This window comes from Myotis brandtii, unplaced genomic scaffold (genome assembly GCF_000412655.1).
Source record: "Myotis brandtii unplaced genomic scaffold, ASM41265v1 scaffold13, whole genome shotgun sequence".
Lineage (NCBI taxonomy): Eukaryota > Metazoa > Chordata > Mammalia > Chiroptera > Vespertilionidae > Myotis > Myotis brandtii.
Window position 1 is genome coordinate 1669684 of NW_005354595.1, and position 10181 is coordinate 1679864.

Consider the following 10181-nt stretch of genomic DNA (forward strand, 5'->3'; position numbering starts at 1 on the left):
GTGCATGAATTTCGTGCACCGGGCCCCTAGTCTATACATATAAAAGCCCAGCAACCAAACAGCGGAACAACCAGAACAACTGGTCGACCAGTTGCTATGATGAGCACTGACCACCAGGGGGCAGACGCTCAATGCAGGAGCTGCCCCCTGGTGGTCAGTGTGTTCCCACAGTTGGAGTGCCGCTTGGCTGACTGGGATGAGCAGCTGCTCCCGCAGCAGGAGCAGCCACTAGCAGGCCCGTGGTGAGGCCGAGTCTCTGTACCTATCAAATGCATGAGGCAATCCAGACTCTGGCCTGACTCCACCAGCTGATGCAGGCCCTTTAAGATGTGTTCTAGAAAGAGCATGGGGAGCTAGCATAGGCAGATGGAAAAGAGGGGATGTGACTGTGGGACCTTCCCCCGACCCCCTGGGGAGGTTGTCCTGATGGCTGAGGATCCTGGAGCACACATCAAGGACATTCACTGAGTGGCTTTGGGGTGCAAAGCTCTCTGCCAGCTTCCTCCAGAACACAGAACATGCCTTTACTCAACACATTACCCTGAAATATCAGCTCAGACTCATTTCCTCATTCGTCTGCTTAGAGGGTGGGTCTATAGCCACTCAGCTGACTGGGATGAGCCACTGTCCCACAGCTGGCAATTCCCGCAGGCCACGCCCCTACCAGTGCACAAATCTGTGCACCGGGCCTCTAGTAAGGGTATAAATGAGTTTCAGAAGAGTAGATTTTGCAGGAAGGAGAAGTGGTTTGTAAGAGTCATTAGAAGTCAAGCAAAAAAACCAATCACCTTCTGACTCTGGGGTATCTATATATATAAAAGGCTAATGTGCAAAGTGTCCCCTCGGGAGTTCGACCAGGAGACGAGAGTTCAATTGCTCGCTATGACGTCTGCTGATCACCAGGGGGTGGTGCAGAACAAAGGGAGGCCCCGGCCAGCAGCTGCCAGCTGGGGAAGGGGGTCCCCGACTGGCAGCCGGAAGGTTCAGCTCTGATGGCCGGCCAGGCCTAGGGACCCTACCCATGCACGAATTTCGTGGACTAGGCCTCTAGTGTGGAGTATAAAAGGTTAGGAGGGGGAAACTTTGGGAGATTTCTATTAAGGAAGGAGGTGATGCTCCAAGAACACACTGAAGATGTAGAGAGGGCTCCTGATGTAGATTCCAGCAGGTAATGGAAGAGACTGGGAGGGAGGGAGGAAAGGTGGGGCGGGATTAGGTCAGATGAAGGGCTTGGCTCTCAATCTTGGCAGCACATTAGAATGCTAATATGTTACAGAGATACACTACATAGTATAATCACACACTAGAGTTGGTCATGGTCCAGCAGAGGAGAAAGATATCAAAACAACTACCCATGGCTAGTTGATCGGGTCTTTGAGGTCTCTGGAAACGAAAGAGTAGTCATCCTGCCCAGAAATTCAGAACCCCCTTTGCAAAGGTGACGGGGTTTGATCAAAGCCTAACGGGAAGGGGGCTTAAGTGGCCTCTCGGGATCTTTGGAGAACAGCAAGGATCCACCAGCTGGGATCTGGAGCTGAGCAACAGATGAAGCCGCAAGGAAAGGCTGGGACCTTGAAGACCTTCCCGATCACTTGGCCTCTGGATCCCTATTTTGCGATGTTTCATGTCACGGTCCACAAAGAAAACAACTGAGCAGCCCACGGGGTTGAAGTGGAAAGGGTTTGGGGACATCAATATGTGGCCTAGTGAAACACTAACGTTTTTATTTTAAATCATTTCAATAGGAAAATGAACTAGAAACCATTAGTGAGGATATGATAGAATTTGTATAAAATTCCCAGAGAAACCGCCTAATATTTCAATGTGACACTTCAAACTTGTTTCCAAGAACATCACTTCTTTTAAATGTTTAATTGTGAAATACAGAATATATAAAACACACGTGCAAATAAATATATAAGCGGGATGATAATAAATGTGTTATTCTGTGATCTGCTTCTTGCCCTCATCTTTGTAACTTGTGAATACCACCCATGTTAACATGCACACTTGCGGTGCATTTGTTTTCCTGGCTGTATAGTATTCCATCATATGGCTACTCCCTACTTTATTCATTCCTGAACTGTTACTGAACTAGGGTTAGGCTCTGTTTTTATTCACAATGTTGCTGTGAAGATTGTTCTCTTTAAAATAAATGCTTGGAGTGGGATCCCTGGGTCACAGAGCAGTGCTTCCCAACCAGTAATGCAGGCCCTGAAGGCACCTGGAGGCCTTAAAATGATTCTGATGCATTAAAATCATAAGACTCTGATTCAGGTCTGAGAGCCTGCAGTTTTAAGCTCTCAGGTGACGCCAATGCTGCTGGTCCGTGAACCACACAGTGAGTAGGGCAGGCATGTTCTCAATCTTGCCAGGTATTGCCAGTTTTATAAGGTGCTTATAAGAATAAGAGTTCTTGTTATGCCACAAACTCAACAATACTTAGTTATCAGACTTTTACATGTAAATGAAATGAAATCCAATTTAGTGGGCATGTAACCATATTTTGTTTTATTTTGCATTTCTGTGATTACTAGTGATGTTGGGCATTTCAATACGGAGTATGTTTTTGGCTGCTCAGATTTTCCCTTTTGTGGAAGCACCTGTTCAAGTCTTTTCCTCTTTTTTCCTATTGCTTGTTCATTCTTTTCTTACTGATTTTTCAGCATTCTTCATCTGTTCTGGGTACTAGTCATTTATTGATTTTATGTTGCAAGCATTTTCTAGCTGGTGGCCTAACTTTTCACCCACGTGGAGGAGTTTGGGGGTAAACAAGTTCACAACTTTTATACCATTGAACCCTTGGAAGTCAGGTAGATAAGTTGCCGTTAGCACCTGGGGACTTTTTCTGATGGGTTATGTTTGCTACACACAACAATTTTCAACCAAGTCTTTTAAACTTTCCTCTTTGTATCATAGCTAGCGACCATCAATGAAACCCCAAACTTGAACCCCACAAGTAGGTGATAAATCTTTAAGCAAACGTAACATTCAGCATGGAAATGACATTTAAAAGAGAGAACAGTTACTGTTAAAATGTAATGATGCCAGTCGGTTTCAAATGCATTTTCATGCTTTCCAATCAAATCTTTTCAAATGATACTGCCACTGGTTTTCAGAATACACACGCACCGCTGGAGTCGTCACCCTGGGACCATGCAGAGGGCACACCAGTGACCATCGGGCTCTGCTGGTCTTTCCACCCACCCCAGCCCGCGTCACCCCCCTTTCCCAGCCGGCCATACCTTAGTGTTGAGTTTCCTGGGCACTTGGGCCCTGTTCTCCTTCTGCACCTCAGTTGGCACCTCGTCTGCAGTGGGCACCGGAGATCACAGGGGCCGGAGGGGAGAGGAGAGCAGCTGCCAGCCAGCCCGAGCTACCGTCCCAGGAGCTGGGGGCGGGCCTACTCACAGCTGGAGCCCACGGGCCAGGCTGATGGCCAGCGCGCTGATCAGGGTTTCCTGCCACACCTGCAGTCCGCCTGGCTTCTCTGGGACTCAGGCTGGGAAGCTCTGCTCTAGGCAAGAAGAAATCTTAGAATGCGCGAAGGCAGGGTGAGAAAGAGCAAGGGAGGCAGTGGGTGAATTAGAACAATCACTCGCCCTGGCTGCACAGTCAAAACCACTGCGTTTGCTCTAAAATCACATTGGTAGCTGGGGCCCCACTCCCAGAGAGGCTGGGTTCATGCGCTGTGGGCAAGGCGCAGGCGTCAGTCAATATTTGAAAGTTCTCCAGGTGATTTCAAGATACAGCTGGTGATGAGAATCAGTGTTAACATGCCCCAGGGCGGCATGTCAGTGGGGAGTCTGCAGTGAGAAACTGGAGGGCCTGCCTCTTTACTGAGGCATTGAAGAGGGGGTGCTGGTGTAGACCCCCGTTGCTTAGAGTGTCGTCCTGGAAGCTTCTCCCCCATGCAGATCCCTGGGCCTGTAGGTAATTAGGATTTCTAGGGCTGGGACTGGGTGATCTGCGTTTTAAATACGCTCTCTCCAGGTGGTTCTCACACTAACGCTCGAGAAGTGAGAGGTATTTTGGAGGTAGGACCTACAGGAGTCAATCATTACCTACAGGTATTAATATAAACATGAAAAAACGACTTTAAGGATTTACCAGAGTGAACAGCCCCAAAGAAATACGTGCATACATTCACCAAAAGGGTCGCCCTGGGATGAGCCTCGGTAAAACCAGTAAAAACACGCCGGCCGCCTTCAGAGAATTCATTCTCTTTGCTGTTCGCCAGTAAGCCTCGGGTTTGAGCTGGTTTGGGTCTGGGCAATCTATCACGGGTTCAGCTTCGACATACGTGGGAAGCTGTTGATGGGGGAGATTGTTTAATAGCCTTTAGGGTGGAGAAGCAATAGGTCAGAGAAAAAGCGTGCGCACTCCTCTCAGCCTGGATGACCACGTACCCTTTCCTGTCCTTAGAGACTTCTGCGGGCCTCCCTTTGGGTTTCCAAGCTCAGTTCTACCCAGTAATTACTGTAGTGTTTGCAACAGTCGCACCTGGCAACCCAGGGGCGTTTTGCAAATAACAATTCATCTCACTCTTGAATTTGCATATAAATATATAGGCCTAGATGTAACACGTGAAAGGTGGTACTAAATTATAATCCTTTACATTGGCAAATAGGTGGACATGGGGCACTGGAAGTGAGTGGTTTCATTTTTTTATAAAAAAAATGTTTAATAAGATTTAATTAATTTTCCCAAATTAAGTAAACATTTTGGCTTTAATGAATAATCTCTTTGTTTTTGTCCCTCAATTTTCTAAGCAATTTTGAACAGATAAAGAGAAAAATCATTTTTGAAAATGTGAGACCATCCTGATTTTTTATTTTCTAACTCCTGATTTACATTTTTAGATTAAATTTTATTACATTTTTGAATGTTTGGAAACAGCTACACATCATTTTTTAATCCTTTGAATCACTGAAATGAATATGAGTCAAGATCATATAATGATGACAGAGGAGGAGAAAAACTGAAAAGGACAAATAGAAAACTCCAAATAAGAATGCTGCTTAACTTTTTAAAAATGAGGAACAATGAAAATTAAGATTAAATTGAACATCATCCTTGTAAAATTTAGACATAAGCATTATAAATTATTTATTAATGAAGGCTTAATTTCTCATGAAAATGAATAATTATTCTTATCGAATGCACACCTTGAACTTCAGGTCAGATTAAATGCTTGCAACTTCCTATTGCTTCCTAAATGATCCTTTAGTGAGTAATGAAAACATTGAGGTGGAAAAGAGGATTATTCATGTCAAAGACATAATTCAGAGGTGACAAGTGTAGCTCTGGGCTGCACCTCACCAGATAAAGAAAATTATAGCCATGAAACCAGCAAATTAACCGGAAAGAACAAAACCTCTGGATGTTACCGTGTTTGTTGGATAATGATACGGAAAAGAGACTAACCCTTTTGATAGCATGAGATTATTTCCAGCAAAACACAAATGTGTTTCAAATTAATGGTGTAGATCAGGGGTGGGCAAACTTTTTGACTCGAGGGCCACAATGGGTTCTTAAACTGGACCGGAGGGCCGGAACAAAAGCATGGATGGAGTGTTTGTGTGAACTAATATAAATTCAAAGTAAACATCATTACATAAAAGGGTATGGTCTTTTTTTTTTTAGTTTTATTCATTTCAAACGGGCCGGATCCGGCCCGCGGGCCGTAGTTTGCCCACGGCTGGTGTAGACGAAAAGGGGGCTACATGATAACCTGGCAAGCTGTGGGGAGGAGGGAGGCGTGTAATGCAGCTCTGACAAGCTCAATGACCAAAATTTACCACACAAGCTGCAAAACGGCCATTTTCCAGAGCATTTTCTCAATCTGTTGAGCTCTTGCTTCTGGGCATGTTCTCAAAATGTGGCTTGGACTCATAAAACGTTCTATAGGTTTGGACGATCTTTTGTCGATGGTGGTGATGGTTTTCCATTGGTTAATCATGACATAAATTACAGTATTGTGCCTGGCCGCAGTGGCTCAGAGGTTGAGAGTCACCCTATGCACCAGGAGGTCATGGTTCCATTCCTGGTCAGGGCACATCCCCCGGTTGGGGGCTCAATCCCCAGTAGGGGGCATTCAGGAGGCAGCCAATCAATGATTCTCATCATTGATGTTTCTATCTCTCTCCCTCTCCCTTCCTCTCCGAAATCAATAAAAATATACTTTACAGAAAATTACAGCATTGCATTTAACACCAAGTCTTTCACAGGAAGTGTATTAAGCTTGTCTTTTTATTCTGATGTTTTAACACCTGGGGCCTTACTGACCCTGGAGAGGTCCTATCCACCCAAACACAAAAATATCCCATTAGAATATCAGAAAGGGGCCAATTAAAGGTGAAAACTCAACAGGGAGATTATGCCAAGCTGAACAACTCTCACTTGGCTGATTTCTGTGAGCCCAGGGGTCATGAGCAAAACCTCCTGGGCTCCAAAAGTCATTTTCCAAAAGACCTAGATGCATGGAAATCTTTGGTGGAAACAGAAGCAAAGAACCATAGGATTTTCAGTAAATTTCCCTGGCATTTGGTACACGTACTAGATCTGAGTGTGGTATTCTGATGCCCACAGTGTAGGTGAACAACAGAGCAGAGATCTGCACCTTGGATGACGACATTCTAAGCAGAAGCTTGTAGCCCGGGTAACAAGACAGGGCAACATTTACAGGTCGGATAGCTGTAGGTAAGTCCAGCCAGAAGTCTGAGAGGTTAGGTTCTCTATCCTTCCCTGAGTCTGTGTAACAGGCCTGTGGAGTGCGGTGCAGGGCCACCCAAGAGTAGAAGCTCATTAAATAGCAGCTGAAACATGGAAAACACGCAGTTGTTTGTCTGGCTATGACTCAAAGTGTCCACTAGAGGGCACATAACTTTAAGATGGGTGTGTTTTTTTACAGGTCAAAAAACTGGATAAATTATAATTATTGGAATAATAATAAGTAATAAAAGATAGCTTTTATTGCACACTTTCTAAGGGCCAGGAACTCCCCCAAACACCTTATATGCATAACTTTATTTATTTATGTATTCTCTTCACCTAGCCACATCATAAGTTATAATTAGGCAAATTGTTAGTTAACTTGTTTTTTTTTTTTCATTTTTAAATGTGATTAAACCAAGATGTATTTATATTTGACCAAGGAATTTCTTAGGAAATTTATTTTCCCAATCATCTTTTGCTTATGTTGCTAATTAATTTTATTAGTAAGTTAACTTGTTTTTCATTTCTATCCCACATTGGACTGGAAGTTCCATGAGGATAATGTGTGTTTAATTTATTGTTCTGTCCTGATTAGTGAGTCTGGATCATTGTCAAAACTAAAATCAGTAAGATTTTAGAAGAAGTTATACTTTTATTTAGTTGTTGATTATGCTGATTAAAGGTATTGGTAATTATTTAGACAAATTTGTGAATTTACATTCAAAATATGCTCATATAGTGCTGACCTCATTCCAAGCACAGTTCTAAGTTGCTGTTATTAGCTTCATTTAACAGATGTGGAAACTGAGGCACAGAGCTGCTTTTGTGTGTGTGGTGTGGTTTTTTGTTTGTTTTTAATTAATCCTCACCCAAGGATATTTTTCCATTGACTTTTTTTTTTTTAGAGAGAGGGGAAGAGTGAGATAGAGACATGGAGAGAGAAACATTGATGTGAGAAAGACACATCGATTGGTTGCCTATCGCACACGCCCTGATTGGGGTGGGAGATGGAGCCTGCAATCAAGGTTTGAGCCTGTGACTGGAATTGAACCTGGGACCCTTCAGTCTGTGGGCCGGTGCTCTACCCACTGAACCAAACAGGCCAGGGCCAGAGCTGCTTCTTATGTCAGGAAACATGCCCAAGAGTTCACAACCAGTAAATGGCATAGCCAGGATTCAAACTCAGGTATCCTGGCTGCAGACTCCAGACACATAATCACTACTCTGCCTCTAAGATTCACTTAATGATTTGATACAATTATTACATAAAGCAGTAATTGCATAGGTAATAATTCTTCTGAGTCGCAGCAAACAAATTTAGGGAAACTTTTATGCATTTTTCACAATGGACTTTTCATGCATTTGCAATAGTGGTGTTGGGAAAAGAAGCATATCAAGGTCAGAAGGTATCCTTGCTTCTCAAAACCTCGTTTCCACATGGTGAAAAATTATAAACTATTATCTCCTTTCCAAAAACCAAACACCTGAACCAACTAACATGCAAAGGCCAGAGTTCTTGGCACGTCCACAGAAAAGCACTCCACATAAGACGCAGAAAGCTTTTAATATCATCAAGGAAGTTTTGCAATTCAAACAACACACAAAACCGCATGACTCGGCAATTCTACCTCTAGGTAGAGCACCCAAGACAACTGAAGACAGGTATTCAAACAAAATACTCCGGGCAGCACTAGCCACAATGATGCTATTCACAGCAGCCAGGATGTCCGTCAGCAGATGAATGGATAAACAAAAGGTATTGCCCTGCAGTGGAATATTGTTCACTGTCCAAGGGAATGAAGTGCTGATCTGTGCTACAACCGAGATGAACTTTGAAAACACGAGGCAGAGTGAAAGGAGTCAGGCGGGAAATGTCACATTTTGTCTGGTTCTGTTTATCCAAAGTCTCAGAAGAGGCAAATCCATAGAAAAACAGAAAGCAGATTAGTGATTGGGAGGTGCTGGAAACAGAGGGGACGAGGGACAGGTAAAGATCAGGGTAACTTGAGCTTTCCCTGGAGTCTCCGGTGGGACGCACTTGAAATGGAAGTCCTCCACCAGGACAGGGCTCAACCTGCCCCACCCCCACTGTACACCTCGCTCTCCTCGCCTTCGGTTCTCAGACCGTCTCCCTCACAGCTTCCTTCTCCCAGCCTCTGAGTCCCCCTCCCGATGGCCGGCCTTAGGCCGCAGGGCCTCCAGTCGGAGTGATTGGGAGTGCACCGGGGGTAAGGGGCACTCAAGTCTCATACAGCCTTAGGCCACAGGGCCTCCAGTCGGAGTGATTCTCTCCGGAGGAGTGCACCGGGGGTAAGGGGCACTCAAGTCTCATACAATAGTGGATCTTTTTTTTTCCCATGTATTTTTTATTGATTTCAGACAGGAAGGGAGAGGAGAGAGGGGGAGAGAGAGAGAGAGAGAGATGATGAGAGAGAATCATTGACTGGCTGCTTCCTGCACGCCCCCCACTGGGAATCAAGCCTGCAACCCAGACATGTGCCCTGATGGGGAATCAAACCATGGCCTCCTGGGTCCCAGGTCGATGCTCAGCCACTGCAATAGCTGGGTCTTTTGGGCAGGAGCGAACCTCTGGGCAGGAGTGATCCTCTGTGTCTAATTTCCTTTACTCTCCAGGGAGAGCTGGTGGGCCTGTGAGCAGACCTGTTAGATGAAGCACAGGCTGCTCTCTCAGAAGATAGACAGGGACTCCACTGTCCAAATGGAGCAAGAGTAAGTCAAAGCCGGGGCGAGCGACAGAATGTCTAAGGTCCAGAGAGCACACAGAGGGAGAGGGAGCGCCTGGCTGGGGGTAAGACAAACAATGCAGGGCAGAGGCTGCATCCAATGTATAAGGTTGGGCTGGCTGGAGGCCTGGGCTCCCCTGGGCTCTGTCCCCATGAGAGAGGACGGAGTGGGGCTGGGCTTGCTCCTGAGACGTGTGCTGGGCTGAGGGGACCCCTTGGCGACTGGTTTCTCTGGGCCTTGGCTGCAGCAGGCACCTTCCCGGGGCCCCAGCTGTGCGAGGCTGCACAGGGTGTTCCTTTTCCAACTGCAGACCAACCCACCCGACAGGTTTGCTGATGAGCGAGCGCCCAGGTCCCAGGCCAAGAGGTGTGAGCGGCAGGCACTCGGCATTCCAGCCTCGGCTGCAGCTCTGCCAGCAGCTGGGAGACCTCGCAGTGGCTCTCGGAAGTGCAGTCCCAACTTCAGGACCAAGCAGGGAAGGACCTGGAGTACGAAGCCCCTTGGAGCCCCAGAAGGACTCTGAGCAACGGTGCCTGCCTTTCTCCTTCCCTCACCCTTGTAGCCCTCCATCTCTCACCCCATTCATTCCTTCTTCTCCTGCTACCCCGACCGACCTCCCCGTCTTCTCATCCATTAACCCCCCACCCCACTATCTTCTTCCTCCATTCTCTCCTTTCCTCTCTCCATACTCTTTCCTTCCCTGTTCCCCCCTTCCCCCC

At 46.0% G+C, this 10181-nt stretch overlaps 1 protein-coding gene across 1 annotated transcript in view; it reads left to right on the top strand.

Moving 5' to 3' along the window:
• Positions 1–9288: 9288 nt before the first annotated feature.
• LOC102261039 (chromosome unknown open reading frame, human C9orf152) overlaps positions 9289–10181 on the top strand; it is a 5100-nt gene continuing 4207 nt past the window's right edge. Inside the window, exons 1-2 of the mRNA XM_005859767.2 lie at positions 9289–9447; positions 9790–9991. The gene's annotated coding sequence lies outside the window, so the exon portion shown is untranslated. The remainder of the gene's footprint in view (positions 9448–9789; positions 9992–10181) is intronic.